Raw genomic sequence first — 27,397 nt, 5'->3', positions numbered from 1 at the left:
TTGTAACCCTCTGCTGCGAACCCAAGTATTATGGTGTTCACTCTCTTCAAGTGAGTCTCCAAGTCATCATCTGTTAAGTAAATGTCGTCGACATAAGATAATGCTTCATCATCATATATTTGTAGTAATTCTGTTACTCTCGCTGAGAATACTCCCGGGCTGTTCTTGTACCCCTGGGCTAACCGACAGAATTGTTTTTGAGTGCCATTTATTGAGAACGCAGACAAATATCTGCTCTCTGGTGCTGTTTTGACAAAAGAATCCATTAGAGATGTCTAAGGTTGTTTTGTATTTTTTGCGCACTATGTTATTCATTAGTGCAGCACTATGCGAATTTTGCACTGCAAAAGTTTTGCAACATGTGTTAAGGTGTCGGTAATCCAAAACTAGACGATATGAATTGTCTGGTTTGGAGACCGGAAACAAAGGGTTGTTCATTTGTGAGGTGCAAGTTTCAATCACCCCCTGGTATTCTAGCTGATCTAGTATTTCTTTTACCTGTTTTTTAGCTTCTTGCTTAATTGGATACTGCCTTTGTGCAGTAGGTTGTGATTTTAACTGGATTTTGTGAGGAGGAGAGTCCTCATCCCATCCCACGTGATTTTTATATAAAGCAGGAGCTAGAGCCACTGCCCACTTTCTAGCAAGTGTGTATTTTTTATGAATTGGGATATGATTTGAGAAGGCAGGCATAATTACTTCTTCGCCATGAGGGCAATCCCTGACAAACTCTGGTGGCCAGTCTTTTTCAGCTAGAAGGATATCATAGCCCTTGGAGAGATTATCCCAAAATAGTCCCCTTATTTTTCTAGTCTTATCCCCCTCTATACGCAATGTTATTTCGTATATTTTGTGAGGTTTGCTAACTCTGGTGTCTGCAGTTTCCACTTGAAGATATTCATTCGTGTCCACTGTCTCCAGATGATTCATAAGGACTTTGCGAGCTATGCTCACTTCTGCTGCGCTGTCTAGCATTGTCTGAGCCCATTCCCCGTTTTTCAGTTGTGTCCTCAGAATTCTCGGCATTGTTAACTATTTTAATGCTGGCTACCTTCTTCTTTGGAAATTGTAATTTCTTTTTTAGCTGAGCAGGTTCCTTGTCTTTGGACTTGGCGTGCTCTTCTCTTTGTTCTGATCGTCCTCTTCTTTCCGATTTCTGCGAGGAAGTCTGAAAAGATTGAGAGGGACGTGTATCAATGTCTTGATATCTATCAGGCTTTTTTATATTATCCCTGTTTCTAAGGTTATATCTTTTCCCAGAGGGGTCACTCTGGGGTGACCTGTGTCTTTGTTTCGGAGATTTCTCTCTTCGCCTAGGAGACATTCCGCTGGACTGGAATTTCTTTTCTTTGGGATTGGATTGTTTGTTTCCATCCCAGCTCTTTTTCTGTGATGTTGAATTATTATTAAAAAATATTTTTTCAGGACTTTCAATCAGTTGTGGTTTTACTGGTATTCCACCTAAACTATCTCTACCTAGTTCCTCATAGGATTTTTCTATGATTCTGGCAATTTCAGCTGGTTGGTCTGCTATATCTGTCTCCTTTAACCTCTGGCGGATCGCCACGTTTGCTGCTTCTCCCTTTATGTTGGCTAATAATATAGCTGAGACCTGCTTGAAGTCTTTTAGTAATTTCATACCAAGAGTTAAAGCGGGTTCTGGACCATATTCGTCTTGAATTTGTTTTAGCACATCTGGTATTACCGAAATGGATGGAACACCGTGCGTTTTTGTGTAGATGGAAGCAAAGACTGTACCCCAAGTGTCACAGTCCTCAATGTGTGGTGCGATTCCCATTGGAAGACACATAGTCAGAATCCTGTGTTTTTCTAATGGGGTGGTGTCAGGAAACACCGCCTCTATTTGGGTGATTTTCTGTGCCAACCAGAATGGTATTTGTTCCCGTTTAGCCGGTACTTTACCTAGGCAGGATTGTATGTTCTGTGGTGTAATTTTATTTGTGTTCCCCTGGTGAGGGGTCAGCTGTGGAATTTTAATTGCTGGCTGAATTGTAGAAGTCCGCATCACATACTGGACTAATTGTCTATGTATTTTTATTAATTGTTTTAGCTGTGTTAACAGGTTAGCTGCAGACATCCCGTCGATGTCCGGATATGGTGTGTATCCGGCTAGGACCGGCCACGTTGCTCCTGGTCTACCTAAAGGACCGAGCCTGGTGATGTGATTATTATGTTTTAGGGCGCCATCAAATAAGAGCAAATGCTTTGAAATTTGAGTGGTACTTCCACCTCCTCGAAAGGAGTGTACGTTTCAGGAGGTTCCTCTATTTTGTAATAGTGGAAGTACTTTGTTACAGGATTTGCTGCTGGAAAGTTTATCCATGAATAGTATACCTCTGTCTGCCGATATTCGTGTGCCTCAATTACGAATATGACTGTGCCACCTCTAGGTGTCAGTCCATTTTCTATAAGTTTTATGGTTATAGATTTCCTTTTGATGACCGGGATGAGTATTATATCCGGGTCTGCTTCCTGCATTGTAGCATCAGCTGCTGCGAGTTCAGTTGCTAATCTAACTGCCTCTCTTTCTTCATCACTGTCTCCCATTTTACTGACAGGATGGTTATTTCTTTTGTTTGCAGATCAGGTTTCTTATGGAAACAAAGATTAGATGCACAATATTTTGGAACAGTGTATCCTTCAACGTTGACTATACCAAGAACCATACATAGGAGTTCCCTCCTGCGAGGTCTGGCGGATATAACCTTTTACTCACTCCAGATGTCGTTGGAGTATTATGGGAGAAAGGGGTCTGAGTGAGAAAGCACGACTGAGTTACTTTAAATGTCTTACGTTAGTTTTATCGCCCTTTCCAAACACGTTGGGCGCCATGTAGTGTAGTTCCTATTATCTCAATAGGCTCTGCGCATTGGAATAATACCTTCAATAGTAAGACCTAGACCAGACGTTAACTAGGTCTACTACTGTCGATATTAGACTTAAAGTTTTGGGTTTGCCAGCTAGCTCAGAGTTCACTAGAAACTTTCTCGAATGTTCAGGAAGGAATTAACTTCCCTGATTAGACAAGAAGGGATTTCGTTTCTGACAACCATAGAACATGACAACTTTGCTCTCCCCTAATCAAGAGTGTATCTCGAGAGTCGTGTGAACAAAAGGCAATTTATTTTACTCAGTCAGTACGTGCATTCTTAGTCTCATCAGAATGTAGAGAAAAGGAAGAGACGGGCGTGTTCAATAAAAAGGTGTTATTTATTGATCAGTCTCTTTTCTCATACAAGAGAAATGGATCGATATTATTGCAATACTTATAGTTAAGTAAAGTGCATACATTAAAAGCAATAGTATGAAATAATACTGTAAAAACATTGATATGGTTTCTAAGCCATATGAAGGTTTACAATGAATAAAATATATTACATACACATATACATTTGACTAAACGTACTCAACTGGTGTTTCTAAATACGCCTACCCCGTGTACCTGACCTAAGCCCAATACGTGGGCGGGAATAGAAAGTTACAGTTTAAGTTAAGTTTGTTTTTGCCAAGTGATTAACTAAAGAATTCTCTGCGAGGGGTTATTCAGTTCTGTACCTGGAATCTAGGTTGAATGAGGGATGGTATCTCTCTCTCTGGTCTCGATATTCCAGGCTGCCTGCGAGGCCTACCCGGAAGCGCCGGTGCTGGATTTCTCGGCAGGAGAAATGGGCAGCTGCTCGATTTCAGCGCGTCAGGAAGGCGGGGCTGCGCCAGCGGGGTCTGCTCTGCTCTGGGCTTCGGCAAGTATGGCTGCTCCGTCTCGTCACCACCGCGTGTGTTTGCATAGGGCAATATCGGTAATATTTATACCTTTAAGGTGCCGAGATTGACGTAAGGATGGACATAGATACGTCAATAAGGATGTCATACGACTTGCTCGTTAGCACATTCTTTTGCTGAAGTTCTCGGTGAAATCAAAACAATGGCCGCAGGGTTTTGCCCAGGTTGTCATAGGTTTGATTTGTTATGAGAACTCCGTATGCCTTATCAGGGGCTGGAGGAATATCGCTTGTCTAATTAGATCGCAAGCGTTATGACCTAATCAGATAACATGTTCCTGTGCCGTAGTGTGACTGCGTCAGATAACGGTATCTGCATCATGGGGGTTTTCTGCCTCATGGGCTGACTGCTAGTTAACTTGTTGGTTTGTTTAACCAGAATAGGGTCAGGAATAGGGGGATAGATTCAGAACCTATAGGAATACATCACACTCTCTCCAGTGCTATTATCTCCTCCTCTATTTCGGAGATTTTCTTGTTTCTGCCTCTGTTCATCCTGGATTTGATGTTGATTAGTTTCCCCCTTAGTGTTGCTTTGAGGGCGTCCCATATGATGTCCTTCCCTACTTCGCCATTGTCATTGTGCTTGAGGTAATCTTTTATTGCGTCTTCAATTTCTTTCACGTTTTTTCTGTTCTGGAGGATATCGTCGTTAAGTCTCCATCTTCTCGTTGGGCTTTCGTTGTGTTTGCCGCTTAGAGTGAGTGTTATGTGAGCGTGGTCCGAGATAGTTATTGGAGCTATCTCCGTTTCTTCTATAAGGTGCGTGTGGGTGTTGGACAGCAGTATGTAGTCAATCCTGCTATAGGAGTTGTGTGGGTGTGAGTAGAACGTGTACTCCCGCGCCGTTGGGTGCTGTAGCCTCCATGGGTCAGCTAGATGCTGTTTGATGCACAGGTCTTTCAGGGTGCTGTTGTTGTTGTTGGAGTTATGGCTTGGTCTGTTTGGGTGCCTGTCTGTTGCCTGGTCCATTGTCTTGTTCATGTCCCCTGCTATGACCAGGAGGTCTTCTTGGGGTAAGCCGGATAGTTTTCTGTCAACTTCCTGCCAGAATTGTTTATTTTCAGAGTTTGGGCCGTATATGTTGACCACATGTATTCTATCGCTCCCTCTCTGGACGCTTGTTATTAGCATGCGGCCATCCTCGTCTACGTCCGTTTTTTGTGTTATTAGGTTGGCCCTCTTGCTCAGGATCGTTATTACTCCTCTTTTCTTCCCTTTTGCCGGTGAGCAGAGCACTTCCCCTATCCATCTAGCCTTGAGTTGCTTTGCTTCTTCCTCTGAGAGTTTGGTCTCTTGCAGCGTGTATACGTCTCCCTTTAGTTTGGCCAGGTGCTCTAATACTTTCCTTCGTTTGACCGGGTGGTTCAGTCCTTTAACGTTCATGGATACCACCTTCAGGTCAGTAGACAGGCCAGCTTTTGTTGGGTCTGTCACGGTGGGCCGGTGTTGTCGCTGATGCTTGTTCTTTCCGTACGTTCAGGCGCTGGCCTATATGTCCGTTCTCCATGGTGCGTCTTGTGGCCCCCCCCAGGGGTTTGGATGGGAATAGAGAGAGGGAAGAAGTAAAGGATGTAAACAGAAAAAAGAAAAAGTAAAGGGATTTTTTTTGTTACACAAATGATGGCTGTGTCATCTACTGTCTTGTCCACCTGCCCCGCTTCACCCCCCCTGTCCGCCCCCTCCCCCCCTCCCCCCGTCAGTAGTAACTCGGGTGTGCGACAGCAAGGGTCCTCACACTCCCCCCCCCCCCCCCCCCCCCCCCCCCAAGTCCTTGCATAGTCTCTACTGTTGAGTTGGGCCCTCGCCACAAGGGTCCCTTCGTAGAGATGGGAGAGGCCAGGTAATAAGACGTTAAATAAAAGGATATGGCTGTTGTTGTTCTCCCCCTTCTTCCCGTAGTTGTGGTGGCACTGCTGAGGTAGCTGCGGTTGCTTTTGTGTGTGATTGTCTGAGGTAGATTAGTTCGTTTAAGTTTGAGTTGCACGTGTAGTTTAACAACGATTCCCCTTCCTATTCCTCCTCTTCATTCGTTTCATCCGAGGATGCTCTTCACTTTGCCCCGGGGCTTGGTAGTTCCATTTCTTCTGGTTCCGGGCCTTGAAGGTATCTGTGTAGGTCGTTGGGGTCATCGAAGATTCTGCTTCCGTGCCTGTCTGTTACTCTCATTTTGGACGGACCCGCAAAAGTGAAGGCGATGTTCTTTTTGCGCAGGTGTTCCCTCTGGGCTAGGAAGCCTTTCCTCACTTCGACTGTTAGCCTGGAGAAGTCTTGGGTGATTGTTACCTTGCTTCCGTTTATCAGCATCGGGCGGCCCTTCCTGGCTACGGAGAAGATCGCGTCGGTGTGATTGTCTCTTAACGGTTTACATATTATAGGCCTGGGGGCGTTACTATTCGCTTGCTTTCTGGCCGGTATGCGATACGCTTTGGTGATTTCGAGCGGTTTGTCGAAGCGTAGTCCGGTGAGCTTGGGTATTAGAGTTTCCAGCATTAGGGCGCATGCCCCCGGTGTGTCTTCCTCCTCCTCGGGCACTCCCAAGAGTCTTATGTTGCCTTTGCGGCTTCTGTCCTCCTGCTCCGCCATGGCTTTTTGTAGTGCTGTGGTTCTCTTTATCACCAACCCCAGGTCTTTGTGTGTTATGTTGGCATTGTCCTCCAGCTGGCCTATCCTTTTCTCTGCCTCGTCTATTCTGCCATTGGCTTTGCTTTGCTCCGCTCTAATCGCTATTAGTTCCATCTGGATGCTGTCCACTGTTTTTTTTCGTGGCTTTTGCCATCTCGTTTCCCTCCGTTATTTTCTTCAGGAGAGTGTCAAGTGTGATAGTCCCGTCGCCCTGGCCGCTGCGCTCTTTGCTCGGTGAGGCGGGGGTCTCATTCTTGCTCTTTTTCAGGTCGTTTGTGCCTTGTTTGCCGTCCCTCCCTGACATGGCGTCGGTGCCTCCTCTGGCCTGGTGCGTTTTGGGTTTACCTTCTATTAGCTGTTGTTTCGTGATGGCCTTGTTTTGCCCCTTTTCTTCCTTGTTTCTCAGGGTGCTTATTGCCGTTAGGGGGTTGTCCCTGAACCTGGGTGGCCACTTGACCACTCTAGTTTTTGTCCTGTACTCCGCCAGCCTCTTGCGGTGTCCCCCCTTGTCTTGCCTTTTTTCCACTCTTTCAGGCTCTGTCACTCGTCACTCTGCTCCCTCTGCTGCTTCTGCTGTGGGGTCGACTGGTTGGCTGGGGGTGTGGGCCTTGGTATGGCTTGGTGTTTCCACGACTTGTGGCAGTTCTGGCTCCCTAAGACCCCTGAGTGCTTCCCACCCTGCCCGGGGTTGGCCTGCCGCCCTTCGCGCTTCCGGCGTGTGGGTTATTTCAGTACACGTCTCCTTAGGCACCCCCCTTTCGCACCTTGTTCCGTGCGTGCTTGCTGCCTTGCGACTGCCGGCTGCACACTGCCACTCCCACTGCCTCTGCCGTTTGGGGTTGATCACTCTCTGGGTGGTTCGCTGCTGCTTCCCCCGGGTGCGTGTATGGTGCTGCTGGGTGTGCACGCTGCCTCTGCTCGCTTTTTTTTTTAACTCTCCGCTTCGCCTTCTCCAAAATGGCCGCTCGCTCGCTTCAGCACCTTACGTAAGATGGCCGCCCCCTTCTGTGCCTCTCCCTCGTACTTCTAGTGAGCGTTTTTTTTTGGTTTTTTTTCCCCGTTTTCCCTTTCCTTCAAACTATTTGTTTATTTTCCCCTCTGCTGTGCGTCGGCACTTGCCTTTCACTGGCGAGTTTCACTTCAGCCCAGAGCGCTCTCACTTGCAGGCGACTTAGTGGTGAGCTCTGCACCCCCGGCTGCTGCTTCTCCTCGGACCTCTTGCGCCCCTTCCTTGTTTGTACTCGTCTCCGCCGATCGCGCTCTCGCCTTGCGGTCCCTCCTTGCGCCCTGGAGTGTCCCGCTCGGGTGTACGAGCCCACCTCGTGGTTTGGCCGCCCCTCGCTTCCTTCCTCACCCAAGATGGCCGCCTTGTTTGCCTCGTCAGTGGGCTGGGGGGGGGGGGGGTTCTGCTCGCCGCTTCACATACGGTGTCGGTAGCGGGATGTTTCTCCTCCCTTCTATGGGCCTCTGGGGGGTCTGCGCCTAGGATCGGGTGCTCTTACTTGGTGGCTCGGTGGTCGCATTTCCGTTTATTCCCTCTCTGGTACGTCCGCCATCTTGCGCCTCCTCTTTCTCCTCCCGGCTGGCTTCTTTCCGCTTTTTTTTCCTGCTTCTTGGTGGACGCAAACTCGACTTGGCTCAGCTCTGGTGATGCCCCTTATGTTCATGCACCTTCTCTTTCAACTGCTGTCGCGTTTCTCCGCGTTTCGCCTCTCTTGCTCGCCGTTCTTTGACTTGGGGGCCGGGAGCTCCGGACTTAGGTCTGCTTCCTCCTTGCCATCCAAGCCACGCCCCAATTTAGATGACTTTTCTGAAGATCCAAGCGAGCATGAAGAAACGCCAGCAACAAAAACTTTCAAAGACAAAGTAACTGAACTCTTTCATCAACTCAAAGAAACATATCTGATTTCACCATGGATTGAATTTTGGATTGTGTTAGGTGTACTTTTCCTCCTGCTTTGGCTCATCATGGTTCTATGTTTGGGAAAATTCATTGATGGAACATATAGTACAATGGACACAGCAAGTCAGAACATCAACTTGGTCCTAAAGCCTCACACATCCTCTCACATCACAAAAAGAGATCTGTCACCAGTGAACATCACAGCCAGTCCAATACCCGGTGGGGTAGCATGGGACAAAACGGATTATGAAATGTATGGCCCGATTGAGCTCTTGAAATATCCACACCAGTTCAAGGTTTCATTAAGTGACTTCGTGAAACCAAGTACTTTTTTTCTGATGATTGGGACTTTGATAATATTAATAATATGATGTCAGATTTAGTAATGTCAGCTAAATTCACAGAACATGATTATTTACAGGGTTCATCAAATTATGAAGAGTTATATTGTTAAAATCATTTTGGTCATCACTACTTGCATAAATATGCTCAACCTAGAAATGTTTTAAATTATAATCAATGGGAACATTGTGCAACACCGCCTAAAGGCAGCTCGAAAACATTTTATGAGAAATTCCCATACTTCTCAGGTTTTAACACAAGTGATGCAGAAACGTTATATTTTAGAATGTTAAATAAGACAGGAATGAAAAGAATGTTGACAAATACTAAATTGATTTATTCTGAAACATTTTATGAACAAAATGACTACATTTGGTTTTGAATTCTGGAAAAACAACATTGAAACAAAAACCATCTGGGGTACAAAAGAATGGCAGGTCCAAGGTTTAGAAGCATTATTTAGAGCCTGCATGATCCCAGAACAATTAATATTCCTGAATGACACCATTCAATAGACAACCTGTCTTGGTTTAGCCAAGATAAAAGACTTAAATAAACCGTCTATTCCGAAGCCCATGCCTGATAGTAATGGCACTACAGATGTGGAGATAGACGTATCCCATATTTTTCACCAAAACAACACATCCTGATTGGAAAAAATGGTTGATCTGGCCCACAGACACTAATAACGGTCAAGATAGATTCCTGAACAAAACACAGGGGTTTAAACAGACCAGGCCAGACCCTAGATACTCCCAGAGACAACATCCAGGGATAGTTACAACATACAGTGTAGGGAAACTCTGCCTTGAATGGCTACAGAAATCCACACTGGCTGAAATTAAGCAACACTTGACTTTACTTAAAGACGGTGCTGACTTGCGTGATTTCATACTGGGACCACGCAAACAGCGTCAAAAACGTTTCATATACGCCGGTATATACGCTGCTTACAACGAGGCTTGGAAAGTAACACAAATTGAAACAGCTGAAAAAATACGAAAAATTGATCATATTAATTTGGAGAAATCACTTTCTGTAGTGGACAATGGGTAAACGACTCTGTCCTCCAGAATATATTCACTGGACAGCATTGTATCATCTGCTATTGATATATAGAGCAGGACTTACTAATGTTACAACAGGGTCAGTCCCAATTACGTTCTATTGTACGGCTTGGCTGGACGTTGCAAAATCTGCGTTCAGGCTATGTGCCATGGCGTTAAATCAACGTAACGTCATTATTCTCTATCTTTAACCTTACTGATAAACAAATCAGTTTGGCACAAAAAGGAGCAGACTATACGATTCTGAGCATTGAAAAACTTGAGAGATTACCATTGACAATGTCAGAGAGACCTGTCATTGAATGGATAATACATGGGACGATTACAACTCCAATAACAACTTTCCAGTTTAAGTATTGCCAAAAATATATACCAGCAGGCCTGTATGAAAGGTTGGGTAAAGGATACATCAAGTCAACATGGAAATTACCTTATACACACAAATGTTATAGTGAAGGGAAAAAGGAGGTATTTCTTAGTGGTAATAATTGTAAAAAATCACTAAGTGGTACACTCCTGTGTCAAGGTATTAACTTGCATGGAGCCTGCGAAGGGTCTTCAAACAACCTTTCATGTCACCTGCACGGCACTCCTGCAGCACAGATAGAGCCATTTTTAGACAGCTTTCCAACAGCAGCTACGTTCTAATAAGTGACCACAGCTGTTGTGGCACGGTGCCAGGAAAAGCCTATCTCGTGAGTGTTAGTTCCATCGTCACTTGCTGTATGCAAGTATTGTATCCAAACAGCAATCCAGACATGGAGGCGGGAATATGGCCTTCTTTAAATATCTCTTCTATTCGAATTGATACTTTAAGCAGAATGAAATCCATTCTTTTACAAACAACTGTGCCTTTAACCTCGTCCAAAGATACGTATGATCTGCAAGTTGCAAGGACAGCAGCAGAGATACATTCCCTATTATCAACAATTTGCCCCGTATATTTCGTAGAAATGTTAAGCCAAATTTTAAACATGTCTGATACCAGTGGCATCGCACATGTATTTAAGACAATTTTTTCGGGACTGTTAACACCCTTTGAAACAGTTCTGGGCATCTTTCCGGGACTGTTAACACCCTTTGAAACAGTTCTGGGCATCTTTCCGAATTTATCCATTCTGTCTTCGGCGGTCTGCCTCTACTTTTGGGATTCGTAGCAGGAATTTTTATTTTTAATCCTTCTGCTCCGATATGGCATGGCAAGCCACAGACAAGACTCCAGCAACGATGGGAGAAACGATCCTAGCTATACGCTACCGGGACCGCATCATGAAAGTCCTCGGATTAGCCCGGCTAAGAGATCTAAGTGCAACCTGGTTTCTTTCATTCAGACCTATCTGGCAAGATTGCATCTTACCTGTGCTTCGATGTCTGCTATGCGGAGAAGAATGCGTATTGGACATCTGTCTTACACTACCATCAGCAGTACCAATGGATACGGATACCTTGCTAGGTCCGGTAACGACTCATGCATCGTGTTGTCCCCAGCGGCTACCTATTCTGATGACGGCATTCGTTGAGACTTCACCACTACGAGTAGGTGGCGGTGAAGTACGAGAGGAAAGCAGCACCAAACAGGTACAACCTTCTGTGAGCATTGCTGATCCTGACATCGATGATAGCAATCATTCTCACATATGCACAATTTCTGCATTTTCGAACTTGGACCTGATGTTGTAGACCAATTTTTTGCAAGCCTGTCTGAAATGATGTTATCCCCGGAACAAAAAGAATAACTTTTTAAAACAACGAGCACACAGCGTTCCCTGAACTCTGAATTCGGCCTTCAGTTTTTGATAAACACAGCTACTGAAAACAACTGGAACTTTTTTTTCCCCTTGAGAGCGAAATTTCTTTTTTTTTTCCACTTCCAAAATATTTACCCTTGTTCTGGCACAAAGTACTCTGCTTAAAGTAGAACTATTCTTAGAGAACAGAGCTTCTATTTTAAGAACTCTAGAGACAATATTTTACCTCAGCCTCTAGCACATGTACAGCATTTGTATAAATATGTGATGGAATGGTCTCTACCTTCTTTTCTGTATTCAGAGCCATTTCATGTGTAATTTTCGCAATTCATTCAGCTGATATATATATGCATTTAACTGAATGATAACACTTCTTGAAAAGCCTACAGTACCAATACTCATTTTTGTGTATTTGCCAAAAACCATTTCAAATGCAATTTATGTATTTTGGGGTGGGTTGGAAAACACACATGCATCGTTATGTTTAATATTGCTTAGTTTTTAGTAATGATGGACATTAATTCGTGGAGTGGGTGTTGTGTTTCTATCTAAGACCCTAATTCGATATTTCCGATTTATGCCCTTATATGGCTATAATAAATAATATCCTTATAAAGGCATAAGAATCATATCCATATTTAGTAATAGCCCATGCAGTCCAAATACGGCATGGCTACCCCCCTAGACTCCTAGAAAGTACAACGCGTTCTTTAAACAAACCAAGCCTCCAGCAGCCTGGGAAATCCCCCATCTCTTGTTTTGATTTGCACAAGAACTCCTAGAGTCAGAAAGAACTGTTAGTTCTTGGTGACATCTTATGTCCAACCTTACGTCAAACCCGGCACCTTTCAGGTATAAATATACCAATGTTGCCTTAAGCAAACACACGGTGGTTTGGAGCAGAGCGGCTATCTACTTGCCCGAAAGCCCAGCTGATGCGAGGAGCCGAAGGAAGCCGCCCCTCCCCTTTGACGCACTGAGGAAGACGCTGTTTTTTTTCTCCAGCCGAGAAAATCCAGCTCCGGTGTTTCCAGCCACCCTTGCGGGTTGCTGGGATATCGAGTCCTGAGAGAGAGATACAAGACCTCCTTCATTCTAAGAACCAAGGTACGGAGCTGACTAAACCCTTAAGAGAATTCTTGATTCAGATCCTTGGCAAAACCATCTTAACTTAAACTGCAAATTACTTACTCCTTCCCACGTATTAGGCTTAGGTCAGGTACACTGGGGTAGGCGTAGATTAGAAGCACCAGTTGAGGACGTTAGTCAATGTTTTTATGTATGTATATATTTTATCCATTTTAAAGTATCATATGGCTAAGAATCCATATCAATGGTTTTACAGTATTATTTCATAATACTCCTTTTACTGTACGCACTTTACTTCATGTTAAGTATTGCAATTGTGGCAATTAATTTCTCTTGCATGAGAAAGAAGACTGCTCAATAAATAACACCTTTTATTGAAAACGCCCGTCTCTCTATTTCTCTGCACTCTGGTGAAACTAAGTACGCACGATTCACTGAGTGAAATAACTGTCTATTGTTTTCACATGACTCTAGAGATACTCTTTATTCTGAAGGAGCAAAGTTGTCATGTTATATGGTTGTCAGAAGGTAATCCCTTCTTGTCTATCCAGGGAAGTTAAACTCCTTCTGTTTACTCGAGAAAGTTTCTAGTGACCTCTGAGCTAGCTGGCAAAACTAATTAAGTCTAATATAGTCAGTAGAGACCTAGTCAACCTCAGTCCTACGTCTACACTGCTGTTTATATTATTCCAATGCGCAGAGCCTATTGGGAATATAGGAACTACACTACAAACTGACTTGGCCCCAGCCCTACCGGCCTGTTGATCCTTGAACCTGCTCCTGCTAAATCCTGCTTGTGGTCAGCAACCTCAAACCCCGGAGGACCTGACTGCCTTGCTCATCTAAAGACTGGGACTCCCACGAGCAGTGGTTCTGCTCAAACAGCAACAACCCCTGGTGCCAGCTAGGAACCGCAAATCCAGCGTACTCTGCACCCACCAAGTCCGGCCTTATGCCTCAGTGGATAAAGACCACGAGGACGTCCCCCCGACGACTGTGACTCGGAATCCAGCACCCAAGGACCCTCCTCTATGCTCCAGACGACACCTGCAGCCTCACAAGGGACCCCTCCAACCGCGAGCAGCTGAGCGTAAGATTTCCCCGATACCAAAAGACACCCCTGCACCCGGCACCCCACAGCCCCCTGTGCCCCACTCGTGGGTGTCTACCTATCCTACAACATCCCAACTTACCTCTCGAAATGATGGTCGCACCTGAAGAATTTCCGTCCCCAAGCCTGCAGCCTTTGTTCAACTTCCAGCTTTCCTATTGAAATAGATTGGGTGCCTGACGGCCCAAAAGCACCCTGCACCCAGCCGTCCAAGTGCCACTGGAAATGCAGCAACTATCCTATCTTACTTCCTCACTTGCCCTCTGTAAGTCTGTCAGCTCCCACAGCCGTGTGGTCTGCCTGCTAGCAGCTGCGAACCAAAGGCCCCCTATCCTCCATAGGATAACATTGGGCCTACCCACTCTGCACCCGGCTGCCCCTGTGCCGCTGAGGGTGTAACAACTGTACTTATCTGACCCTGGGAGACCCTTAGTCTACCCCCAGAACTTTAACTCTGCCAGCCGAGTACTTACCAAAAGACAGATAACTTGATTTTCTCCATAGGGTAACATTGGCTGGGTTTCACTCACAATTTCTACTAAGTGTCGAGTTTTGCAACTTTGAAATCTTCCTTAAAAATCATCCGAACAACAAAAACGAAATTACTCACCTGCTATCAGGAGAGGCCCTAGTTCTGGATCTTTGTGCCCAGCTCTGGCCCTCAAAAGTAATTATACCCGTGATTTACTGTTAACCCAATTTTCCACCATAGGAATACATTGCCTGGTTTTTCCCAGAATTTCTTCTAAGTGTCGATGTCTGTCTGTCTTTCTCTCTGTATGTCTGTCTTTCTCTCTGTATGTCTGTCTCTCTCTCTCTCTCTGTATGTCTGTTTCTCTCTGTATGTCTGTCTCTCTCTCTGTATGTCTGTCTCTCTCTCTGTATGTCTGTCTCTCTCTCTGTCTGTCTCTCTCTCTGTATGTCTGTCTCTCTCTCTGTATGTCTGTCTCTCTCTCTGTATGTCTGTCTCTCTCTCTGTATGTCTGTCTCTCTCTCTGTATGTCTGTCTCTCTCTCTGTATGTCTGTCTCTCGCTCTGTATGTCTGTCTCTCGCTCTGTATGTCTGTCTCGCTCTGTATGTCTGTCTCGCTCTGTATGTCTGTCTCGCTCTGTATGTCTGTCTCGCTCTGTATGTCTGTCTCGCTCTGTATGTCTGTCTCGCTCTGTATGTCTGTCTCGCTCTGTATGTCTGTCTCGCTCTGTATGTCTGTCTCGCTCTGTATGCCTGTCTCGCTCTGTATGCCTCTCGCTCTGTATGTCTGTCTCGCTCTGTATGTCTCTCTCTCTCTGTCTGTCTGTCTCTCTCTCTGTCTGTCTCTCTTTGTATGTCTGTCTCTCTCTGTCTGTCTGTCTCTCTCTGTATGTCTCTGTCTCTCTCTCTCTCTGTATGTCTCTCTCTCTCTCTGTATGTGTGTCTCTCTCTCTCTCTCTCTCTCTCTGTGTATGTGTGTGTCTCTCTCTCTCTGAATGTCTCTCTCTGTATGTGTCTCTCTGTATGTGTCTCTCTGTATGTGTCTCTCTGTATGTGTCTCTCTCTGTATGTGTGTCTCTCTGTATGTGTGTCTCTCTCTGTATGTGTCCCTCTGTCTCGCTCTCTCTCTCTCTCTCTCTCTGTCTCATTCTGTGTGTGTCTCTCTCTCTCTGTATGCCTGTCTCTCTCTGTATGTCTGTCTGTCTCGCTCTGTATGTCTGTCTCGCTCTGTATGTCTGTCTCGCTCTGTATGTCTGTCTCGCTCTGTATGTCTGTCTCGCTCTGTATGTCTGTCTCGCTCTGTATGTCTGTCTCGCTCTGTATGTCTGTCTCGCTCTGTATGTCTGTCTCGCTCTGTATGTCTGTCTCGCTCTGTATGTCTGTCTCGCTCTGTATGTCTGTCTCGCTCTGTATGTCTGTCTCGCTCTGTATGTCTGTCTCGCTCTGTATGTCTGTCTCGCTCTGTATGTCTGTCTCGCTCTGTATGTCTGTCTCCCTCTGTATGTCTGTCTCCCTCTGTATGTCTGTCTCCCTCTGTATGTCTGTCTCCCTCTGTATGTCTGTCTCCCTCTGTATGTCTGTCTCGCTCTGTATGTCTGTCTCGCTCTGTATGTCTGTCTCGCTCTGTATGTCTGTCTCGCTCTGTATGTCTGTCTCGCTCTGTATGTCTGTCTCGCTCTGTATGTCTGTCTCGCTCTGTATGTCTGTCTCGCTCTGTATGTCTGTCTCGCTCTGTATGTCTGTCTCGCTCTGTATGTCTGTCTCGCTCTGTATGGCTGTCTCGCTCTGTATGTCTGTCTCGCTCTGTATGTCTGTCTCGCTCTGTATGTCTGTCTCGCTCTGTATGTCTGTCTCGCTCTGTATGTCTCCGTCTCGCTCTGTATGTCTCCGTCTCGCTCTGTATGTCTCCGTCTCGCTCTGTATGTCTCCGTCTCGCTCTGTATGTCTCCGTCTCGCTCTGTATGTCTCCGTCTCGCTCTGTATGTCTCCGTCTCGCTCTGTATGTCTCCGTCTCGCTCTGTATGTCTCTGTATGTGTGTCTCTCTCTCTGTATGTCGGTGTTTCTCTCTGTGTATGCCTCTGTCTGTCTCTCTCTGTTTGTCTGTCTCTCTCTCTCTCTCTCTCTCTCTCTCTCTCTCTCTCTCTCTCTCTCTCTGTCTCTCTCTCTCTCTCTCTCTCTCTGTCTCTCTCTCTCTCTCTCTCTCTCTGTATGTCTCTCTCTCTCTCTGTATGTCTCTCTCTCTCTCTGTATGTCTCTCTCTCTCTCTCTGTATGTCTCTCTCTCTCTCTCTCTGTATGTCTGTCTCTCTCTCGCGGTTTGTCTCGGTCTCTCTCTCTGTATGTCTCGGTCTCTCTCTCTGTATGTCTCGGTCTCTCTCTCTGTATGTCTCTCTCTGTATGTCTCGGTCTCTCTCTCTCTGTATGTCTCGGTCTCTCTCTCTGTATGTCTCGGTCTCTCTCTCTGTATGTCTCGGTCTCTCTCTCTGTATGTCTCGGTCTCTCTCTCTGTATGTCTCTGTATCTGCATGTCTCTCCTTGAGAAGATTAAAAAAGATACGACACCTAAGACAGTGGCAGCGCTGCAGATACCATCTCATCATGCTCCTTTTGCCGTTCCTCTTACCATAGAGGTTCCAAAACCACCTCCCCATAAACCTTAGATTCATATCAGCGGACTCAAACACAGACCACCTCACCTAGGGGTTACTACAAAGGCTCATACAGGGGTAACCACTCCAAAGGTAGAGGCAAGGGATCTAATAGAAAACATCCGCCACAACTTCAAAGCCCTGACTCCCCAATCATTACCCTCGATCACACAACACTTATCGGGGTGATTTTCTTCCCACCTGGTGGAGTATCACCTCCGACTTGTGGGTGTTGAATATTATCCAACTTGGTTATTGTCTTGAGCTCACTTTCACACCCCACAACATTCCACCTCGCAACTACAGACTTTCCCCACAACATCCGCAGTTTCTCAAGGAAGAAATACAAGCCATCCTAAAAGAAAAAAGGAGCTTTGAACCTGTCCTACCCCAACCCACCAACAAGGCACACAGGTCTATTTACTATGCTTCCATATCCCAGAAAAATAGAGCCCCTCCGGCCAACCTTGGACCTCATACCTCATACCTCTAAATCAGTACATTCTCTCAGAGCACTTTCAGATGGTCACTCTTCAAGCTATCATACCACTGTTACAAAAAAGACGACTTCAGGGCCGCACTCTACCTCAAGACTACTTTCATATTCCTGTTGATCCAGCACATTGCCAATGTCCAAGGTTCATAGTAAACAGTTCTCATTTCTAATTCAAAGTGCTCCCCTTTGAGGTCGCTACTGCGCTCAGGGTCTATACCAAACGTCTTGCCCGGTAGCTGCTCACCTGCACAGGCAAAGCATACACGTCTTTCCATATCTGGACAACTGGCTCCTCAAGAGCCCAACTCGTCAAGTGTTCAACACACCCAAGCCACCATAAACCTACTACATCAACTGGACTTTAGATCAACGACTTAGTCTCACCTTCAACCCCTTCAAATGCAGCCTTACCTAGGTGCAATTCTCAGTTCACAACTAGGCATTGCTTACCCAATACTGCCAGGATTACAAGCATTCCAGGCAGTTGTACCCCAATTTCAATCAGGTCAACAGATAACAGAACAATTATGCGGCGACTCAGTATGATGGCTTTATTTAGAGCCATAGTACCTAATGCTAAACTCAAAATGCTGCATCCGTTACAATCTACACCCAGCTCCATCCAAGCATTCACATTTATTAGTAGTTGCACCAGTGGTTAATCAGTAAAAATAAAGTGCCAGGGCTCTCGCAGGAAGCAGCTTGCACCAGCCCATTTTTTTCCTGTTGGCGACGCCTAAAACAGAACTAACTACTAACCATGAAAGTGGGTAGAGGATGTGAAATAATGGCCGGAGTTGCCAACTTTGGAGTTGGTGAACGCTTCAAGCCTGGCTTCGGCTCCACATCTTGTGATTCTGGGCAAATAACTTAATCTCCACTTAACTGGTTGTGGCGCGGTGGAGAAGCAGACCAGGACAAGTGGGTATGTGATTAAGGTTTTTAAGGTTTATTTCAAAAAGGCTTAACACAAAGGATTGTGGGACTTAGTCTGTTATTGTTCCTTCTTAAGTCTTCGGGCTGAGGGTCTCGTGTTCTCTGTGCCTTGTAGCGTGGATGTCTTGCTCCAGAGACTTGTCAGTGGGTCAGAATATAAGTAGGAAACAAAACAACAAAAAAGGTCGTAAGGAAAGGGGTCTGGGTTCTTGATGAGTGTCGCGGGAAGCCAGGGTGTGTACAGTGGGGGAGGGGTCTGTACACCACTTCCTTCACCAGTGTGCTTGTGCAATTACGCCTGGGCTGAACAGTAGCTCGACTGCGGGCTAGTGCCTTTCACCCGGTACACCCCCTCCTTTGCTCGCCCCCCTTTCGTGGCCCCACGAAAGCACAAAGCGTCCCCGTACGCTGCTTAGCCACGTCCCTCCAGAGCCGTGGCTGGAGTCTCCGCGTTGCCAGGTAGAGTCTGGCTGCACGTCTGTTCCTCCTTCGGCTGTTTCCGCGTCGGGCGTTCCTCCCGTCCTGCCAAGTCGTCGAGGTCTTCTGGCCCGGTTTCCGCGGCGTTCCAATGTGGAACAAGAAAGGTCCTCACCAGCGTTTCCTCCTCCCGACTTCCTTCCTGGATGGGTCCTAGAGAACAACTTCCTCTTCTGGCGTCTCCGCTCTTGAGACCCTGACTCCTCTGGGACGGTCTGAAAATACATATGGGAAGACGGAGAAAGGTAAGGGGGAAACTGTTTCATCTGGGGGTCCCAAGCGTGCGCGTCCTCACACTGGTGCTCATGAAAAGCGCCAGTGCTGATGAATAAGTGCCGGTGCTGAGCACCGGAAACCACTGGCTCAAATTAAGCAAAGCCGGCCATCTAAAACTCTATCAGGTGATTTTATGATTTACACTGATGGCGGCTTCAGTCTACAAGAGCACGGTGAATGTTTCTGATCTTAATATCTAGTACTGGGTGTCTTTTTCTTTATCTTTCCCTCCACATAGTAGTTTGTGTGGTTGTATCGCCCATTTCATACTATTCTGTTCTTTGGCTGTTTTGATTATTTTGTAGGATGTACTCCCCTCAAGAAGGGCTAGTCCAGAAATGGTTTGGGGTTATTTTTCCATGAGATATGACATAGTGTGATGAAACAAAACTATGTTAAAGGATTAAATGTTGTCAATAAATGAAGATATCATACGCAGTGTGTCAAGTTTGTGATTAAATTGATGTGAGTGGTTGAAGAATCACCAGAAAAATAGGAGCATTTGGACAAATAAGGATAAAACATTTTAGTCGGAATGTTTCTCCTTTCCAGGAAAACGTATCGATCTCGTGCACATTACCAGCGCAGGAAGAGTCACACTACCTCGTGACTCGAAAAATATTTTTCGAAGAAAAACCGCTGGACACATTCGAGCCCAACACTAGACTTCTGCTAAGCATGTGAATCTACATCACTACATGCCACGAACAGATGCTTTACGGGGTAGGTAACATCATATTAAAAATGGGTTCCTGTACCATACGGTCCATGCACGGGCCGATTAAGAGGCGCAGCAAGTTAGAAGTGTCAAGTATTACCCTATCCTGTGGTCCTTCGAATTTGAAGGAGAATCTGGCCTAATCCCCAGTCAGAGAGCATAAGGTGCTTTTATTGCGGGCTCCATTTTTAGGTCTCGCCCTGCGATTGCAGGCCAAAGGCCTGCTGTCGCAGAGCGAGACTATTGTTATCGTTCTGGCTTTCAAGGACTGAAAGGGAGAGGACAAGAGACTGGCACGCGCACACACGCAGCAACCTGCCGGGATCAGGTCGCGCGCGTCAACACGCGCTCCGATTCCGGCAGGCTCTTCACAACACACATACAGCCCCCCCACGCATACACACACACACACACACACATACATACAGAACCCCCCCCACCCCGCACGCACAAACATACACAGAGAACCCCCGGCGCTTACACACACATCCCCTACCTCGTCTCGGCGTCTTCGCGCTCCCTTGCCCCCGCTCCTCTGGTGCGCGCGCACCACTAGTTTTGATTCCCGCGTCGGCTCCGCGCACCACAGGTTTCTATTTAAACAGCCAATCAGGAGGCAGAACTCCTTTCCGACATGCTCCCTCTCTGGTCCGCTATCATTTTTAACTGCACGGTGCGTCATGTTTACCTTTGTCTAGTTTACAGACTAAAAATTAAATTATTCTGACTAGGTCATGGAACAGCAGTTCGATCAAATTGCGTTTTCGTCACATGCTAGTTGCACGAAACGCTGTAGGGGTCAAAAGTTGTTTAGTCCTGCAGCATGGCGCCCCTGTGGGCACAGAAAGAAAATAAATGAGCAGTCTAGTTGTTTATCACCAATTTACTATCCATCTTTTTCTTTAACGGCTTTCCCGCACCTAAAGACCAAGTGGACGTTTTAAAAGTACGATCATTTTTAAAAAGCATACTTGCCCAGTTATAAACTACCAGCGTATGTTCTGAAAGACTGGATCAAGCACCACAGAGAGATAGAGGAGAGAGTGACTCATAAAAGTAGCTGTAAAAGTCAAACATAATTTCGTTGATTCTGGTGTTGGAAAACAGTAACAACTTTGCCTGACTTTAACATGTCGTCCCTAGTGCCGCAACGTCACAATGCAGGAAGTGGCGTTGATGAGCGTGACTACTGAAACGCTTTCACTGGGTGGGGGGGTCGTGAAAGAACTAGGTTGGGATTGGGCTCGCTTCTTCTGCAGTGCACTTGCGAGTCATGGACGGGTCCTGGGCTTTACGCGTAGGCTGTGACGTAGCGGGATGAAAGCGACAAGGAATTGGCTTCTCAGCAGGTACAGCTTCTTTTCCCCCCGTATAATTACTGGGCTACACACAGAAATACCCATGTGCTGGGCTGTGTAGTAATCCCTCATTAATACACCTCCAGAGGTTTGCTGGTGTAATCTTCTTTATTGAACAAACAGTGTAAAGCCAAGTGATGAATACTTACCAAACCACATATATACTGCAGGTTGCTTGCAAAGAATATGTCGCAGTGCGGGCAAAAAATTGCATGGATTGTTTTTAGGCCACAAACTTCCCGGCATGTCGCCGCTTTTAAAGTGTGTTAATGTAGCAAATTAGACCAACCTTCTGACAAGCATAATAAGGGGCCGGCCCATCGTTATTATATGGAATTACCCATACCTGTTTTTATTTTTTAAACACAAGAACACGCCGCTCTCTTGGATTTATAGTTTCGCTTTTAATATCACAAAACTGTCTAAAAATAATCACAAATTACCAATTATTAACAGTTGACTCTGAACTCTCTCAAATTGTCAAATGTGCGTCAAGATCAGTTTTGCATACGCTATGCTAAGGATGTTAGTGCACACATCCTCTACCCTAGAACAATGCACTGTTACAAGAGTTTCCACCATTTTCAGAGAATAATAGTGACCCATTTATATTTTTTCAGATTTTAATAGGGCCAAGAGCTTGTACTCCAATGATTTTGTGTAAAATGTTATACATTCTTTTTGGATCTGGCTTGATGGTGCAGCTGTTTTCAGAAGTAATTTGATCAACATAAAACAAGCATTGGCAAAGCCAAATGGTTGCGGCAATGCCCAAGCTATTGGCTTTGTCAATGGGAATATCCTTTAGTCATGATGTCAACAGCACATGTGCTGTTCAGCATAGCGGAAAGTTACTGAAAGCCCAGAATCACAGTATGTTGAGCGGACTCTGAGTCACTTTGTGCAAAAAAAGCAGCGACGAAGGAGGTAGTGGAGGGTGGGTCAAGCAGAGAAGCAAGAGGAGCTGAGCGCAAGCAACAATCGGGAAAAAAACTTTAATTGAAGCAGGATCAGTGCCAAAAATGAATGTGTCATTGTGTAATGTAACTGGTGAGCACTTAAAGTGCCTTGCGTTTACGCTATGGCAAGATGGATGACCGAGCGAGAGTTCCAATACCAACGGATCGTGTTTTAAGAAATGCATACGTTTTGTACACGTGCATGCATTTTTGTGATATGTGTGTAATTGTACAAGGGAGATGGCCTGAAAAGACAAGTACTCCTATAGAGTGATTGGAAACAAACAAAACAAGCATTTACAATGATAGGTCTCGCATTTGCGAGAGTTTGAGCTATTCGCATTGTAACGGACAAACCTTTTATCCATGTGTTGGTTTTGAATACAGATATATAAAAGGCATTGTCATTTACAGTGACAGTGGCTTAAACTCTCGCAAATTCGAGACCTATTGCATTGACAATGCTTTTTAGTAAAATGTGATCCGTTTTAGCTTTAACATATTTTTGCTAAATTCAGCAGATTACGTGCCTGATGATGGATTATGAGGCAACTGTGACATCCATAATTATTTAGAAAACGCTGTGGCTGCCAAATCGCATAATTTCTGTAACCCTGACCATAGCTCATACCGACCCACAGATCCCGGTAGGTTGTAGTGGTTCTAGCAGAAGACCCGAAATGTGGAAAACCACTCTCGTGAATCTTATCTAATAAACCATTTCTAAATGTTTGCCGCATGAATTGTGACATCACCAACCTAGTGACTGCCTTTCGAATCCCAAAATATGTCAGTATGTTGGTGCTTTGAAGTGGATCACACAGATCCTTTCTCCCTTTTCTTTCAGTGACTCTCATGTAAGCCACACTTTTGTGTGCACAATTCATTGCCGCATTTCTGTGCCTCACACTTTATTTTATTGTCGCAGACGACTTGCTTTGGTGCCATCTCTACCCCCCACTTCCCGATGTCGTGCCTTGTTCACCCCTGCCCTTCCTCTCGTTGTCTGTGCCTTCTCCCTACCCCCACATCCCCCAGCTGTCCTTGCCTTCTTGCCCCCGGCCACACCCATTGCAATAGGTCTCGCATTTACGCAAGTTTAAGCTATTGGCATTGTAAATTACAATGCTTTTTATTTATGTTTTGATCTTTAAAACATATATAAAACACATCGTCATTTACAATGCCAATAGCTTAAACTTGCGTAAATGCGAGACCTATTGCATTGCAAATGCTTGTATGCCTCATGATGCCATGAATGTCACATTGCAGTGTCCATAAATAGTGGTGGCTAAGCTGTTAGAGTGGATAATTGTAGTCTAGAGAGTAGATGTAGGTATATTCGTATTGAATATGCATACTTATGTTCAGTTTGGATAGGTGAGGTATGAGAAATTCTGAGGGGCTCAAAAATGTGTCATCATATTTGAGTGGTAATCATGTTAAGGTATGACTGAGCTGCCGTCTTGGAAGAGTGAAGTATGTAACAAGTTATGTGGAGGGGTGTTCTTTCAATCTGTGTGTTTTGGCAGCATGATATTGGTTCATTGCCATTTGTGGGAATACTATAATATTGCTTTAGGGTAGTGTGGATTTTAGTTGAAGCTAGAGGACACCTTATGATATAGTCTGACATCCTATAGATATTGGTATTTAACCTTACTATATCTGAAATGTGCTACACATAATGGAGTCATACCTTTGCAAAATTGATGTTATGATAGTAAATTGATTATCTGAAAATAATAAAAAAAAGGCCTTTTTTACTCAACCATTTTGAGTATTTACAGATGGCAAGATCAGAGCTCAAGGCAATACATAGTTCATGGCTGCAAATGACTAAATATGAAATACCAGTAGACTTAGTTATACTGAGTTCTGAGCCTCTTTTTGATCACAGAAGTAAATCTGTGTAGATGTATTGTCCCATATGTAGTTATTGAAATAGCTGTATATGCAGGCAGAGAATGAGAACCACCATTAGTTCTGAGATTCCAAATTAACTTTTAATATTGGGGTGTCCCAGGACAAAAATATGTCTGCGTTGTATGCTGCATGTATTTTTATTTGCTGTGATTTATTCCCAGGAGAACCAAGAATAGTATATAAGGTCGATCATAGTACTACCAATAATCAGAGTCTAGAATTAGTAGATTGTTCGATGATATGGAGAGGATTACAGAAGCCAGTCGTTCATTTCTGCATCCTTATTGATCCCATGTTTTTTGGCCTCTAGTGTGAGAATTGGTTCTCCTTCATGTTCCCTTTTGCCACCTCAGGAAAGTTTAGGAATATCTTCCAATCCAAAGAAGGTGAATGTCACATTGTGTTCATGGTTTTACATAAAGTGCTCTATTAGGGGCACTCATAGTTCTGATATATGGCTGACCTGTAATGTTCTCGTATTCTCATTTTTAAAGATCTTATTGTGCTACCAACCCAGATTTTGTCTCCGGGCAGAGGAGATGTAACTGACAAAGGTACTATTACAGTCACATAAATGTCTAGTGATAGCTACTCTGTCAAGCCAGAACATAATCACAAGTCCACATGTTGAGAACCAGGAGTAAATATATTGATTGGGTAGAAATTATGTGCTTCCACAAAAATGCGCGTGCCCACCAGACAGCTGTGATGATTTTCCAGCTGCCTGAGCTTGAACTTTCGAGGGGACACACACATGACATTGTAATGCTATTAAGCTGGCTTAGATAACTAAATAATGCATGGTGGTTTTCTCTGGCAGCAGCACAGATGAGAGGAGGGCAGTCATTAACCAACAAAGTTTTTTAGGTCTGGCTTGACAGTTCAGATGACCATTTACCCTACCCTACCCTAACCTACACCAATATTATTCTGCAGCTCTTTACTTCCACACAAATGCACACAGTGATTCCCATGGTATCACTTGTAATGCTTCACATTACCATACAACATTTCTTTAAACCCAGACCAATTAGTATTGCCTGTGCCTGGTCAGTTCTAGATGAGTTAGTTGTTGGTTGGAAGTCTCCAGTGTATTTTTAGGAGTTTTTTTATGTGATGTTGTCCATTATGCAAGCTAGTTAGAAATATATTGTCTAATCAATGAATAATATCTTTATTCAATTGCATTTAAAACAATAAAAGCCTACATCTAAAACGTAAGAACAGTGCATAAAAGCAATATGTCCATTAACAAATACATAGCAAGTTACCAGCATAATTAATCTTCCTGTGAACTCCTGAGTTTAGCTTTAGCTCTTAAACAGCCTACAACATATGAAAGTGTGACCACATCAGGTAACCGCTGTAAAAACTGAAGGGCTGGACAAACCTGTAAAAAGCCTTTATCTTTTAGCAATGGAACAATGAAAATTCTACTCGGAACAGTATAACATCTACAAAACTTAATAAAATGCATCTTATTCTGCTGAGACCTATTGTTGCAGCCACAGGTGGCCAGGGATTTAAGATCAAAGCCACCGCTGAAGGTAGGTGCGGTAAATTAAATCTAAATTTTACAAGCCAAAACCTTTGTTTTTCACCAGTGCTAAATAAGGCTCCATACCTTGGGTGATAGTTAGCATCACATACTGTCAAACTGAGAGGAAGTGCTCCTTCTCCCATCTATAATCTGCTTTATGTATACCCTTGGGGGTTAGAGAATAACTCCGCTAATCCCATCCTGTAAAATGAGTCCCGGATATACATGAGCCAGGGAATTTTTAAAGTGTGGCCAAATATTAACCGGATCCTGGCTAAATTCCTCCTTGGTCCATGCCCTGATCCTCCTCAACAGGTGAGAGGGCTATTTGATCCCTAAATAACTTGACTCCCAGAACTTTGTGCGCACAATAAGTAGATGTGCTCTTGGGGACATGCAACCGCATCTGAAGATTCCTGATCCCATACACCGGTTGTTTGACAGATATCTTAGCGGTATCTAGTGTATCGTTAAAATACATTCGAAGAAAGTCTGGACAATTAATGCAGTTTCTTCTGGCTGATGAACTGTTGGGGAGGAAAAAATCCACACAAGCCCTATTGTGGATACAGCCGATACCGTTGAGTTATCTGTCAAAAAACCGGGTACTGGTGTATGAGATCAGGAACTTTTCAATTAGTTGTCTTGATTTATCTGGTCCAAAGGTCTCGACCAGTTCTAAGGGTCATTTATTATATGCCACAAAAGACTGAAACGTCGACAAACCCATCTATTTCCACAGCCTTCGTTTGCCACAAGGAATTGTACATTGCTTTGTCTTGACTTTTTCTTTGCATTTGTTATCATTTTGGAATAGATGATTACATATGTGATTAGAAGGCACAGTCACTTGTGTATATCATTTTGCCTCGATCATGGTGTTTTGATATAAATTACTGCACCCCCTCTTTGTTCATATTACATTTCTTTATACTCTGAGAAAATTGATACCCCTGTGTTAAATAAGTTTTGATTCTTTTTCTTATAAATATTCAATTGACATTCAGATTAATCTCATGTAAGCTACCAGGTGAGGTGAGGCTTTACTGTCCAATCATTTCAAGGGTGTTAATTTTATGAAACACAATCCCTTGTAGGCATGTTTACTCATTGGTAATTCAGTGTAGGGCATCGAGCCAAAAGTATTGGTAGTGGAGAGTTACTTTGCCCCGTTCTACAGCCTAACTAGGCTGTTTCTCCATGGAGAAATTTGTCATGGTTCTCAATGCTCCTCATCCAAACTGTTGAAGCCTGCTTTAAGGTTCTTCAGAACTCCTCGTTCATCTCCCCTGGACTCCAGCACACACAGTAACACCCTCACAATCACTCTTTACACACTCACTTCAGGCTGTGGTGGGTAAATGTATTACCAAAAATAGTTTAAAATGATAAATGGTTTGAGACTTTCAATGGTTTAGATATGTTTGTAGAGAAGGTGATTAACTCTGGGGCGCTCTCCTGAATCTGCATGTCTCAAGCTAACCAGTGAGGAGTAGAAAATGTTTTGTCCTGGAACAAGACTTTGAAGGTATCCAGTATAGTTCTGAAGTATTACTATGATAGACCATGAGCAAACCTCAATTATGGAAACTATTTTAATGGGTTTAGGGTGGCAACTTAATTCCAGGTCATTACAGGTATTGTCTATGGTCCTAATCTTTTCACCAGGACGTCATATTTCATGTGTGTTAGTCTAATTCATTGAAAGCAAAACAAGACTACAATTCTCAGAATGCATTAGGCTATCACACAGAAGCCAAGGACATGGTGATTACTCTAAATGGGGTTGGTGCATCCCAGACCTACAAGTGCTCAGGTTTCCCTATCCATGTGTTGATGCTTAATTGGAATGTCCAACAATCGGTCTTTATTTCGTGCAATGCTAACGTTTTTGTTTCTTTCTCAT

The 27,397-nt window shown here is 44.5% G+C and overlaps 1 protein-coding gene across 1 annotated transcript in view; it reads left to right on the top strand.

Annotated features, from left to right (window-relative positions):
- The window catches only part of GEMIN2 (gem nuclear organelle associated protein 2), a 263,441-nt gene that overhangs the window by 135,586 nt on the left and 100,458 nt on the right, over positions 1 to 27,397 (top strand). The gene's annotated exons all lie outside the window — the stretch shown is intronic.

Source organism: Lissotriton helveticus, chromosome 9 (assembly GCF_964261635.1).
Source record: "Lissotriton helveticus chromosome 9, aLisHel1.1, whole genome shotgun sequence".
Taxonomy (NCBI): domain Eukaryota; kingdom Metazoa; phylum Chordata; class Amphibia; order Caudata; family Salamandridae; genus Lissotriton; species Lissotriton helveticus.
Note: the sequence above shows the minus strand (reverse complement) of the source record. Positions and strands in the feature narration are given on the sequence as shown.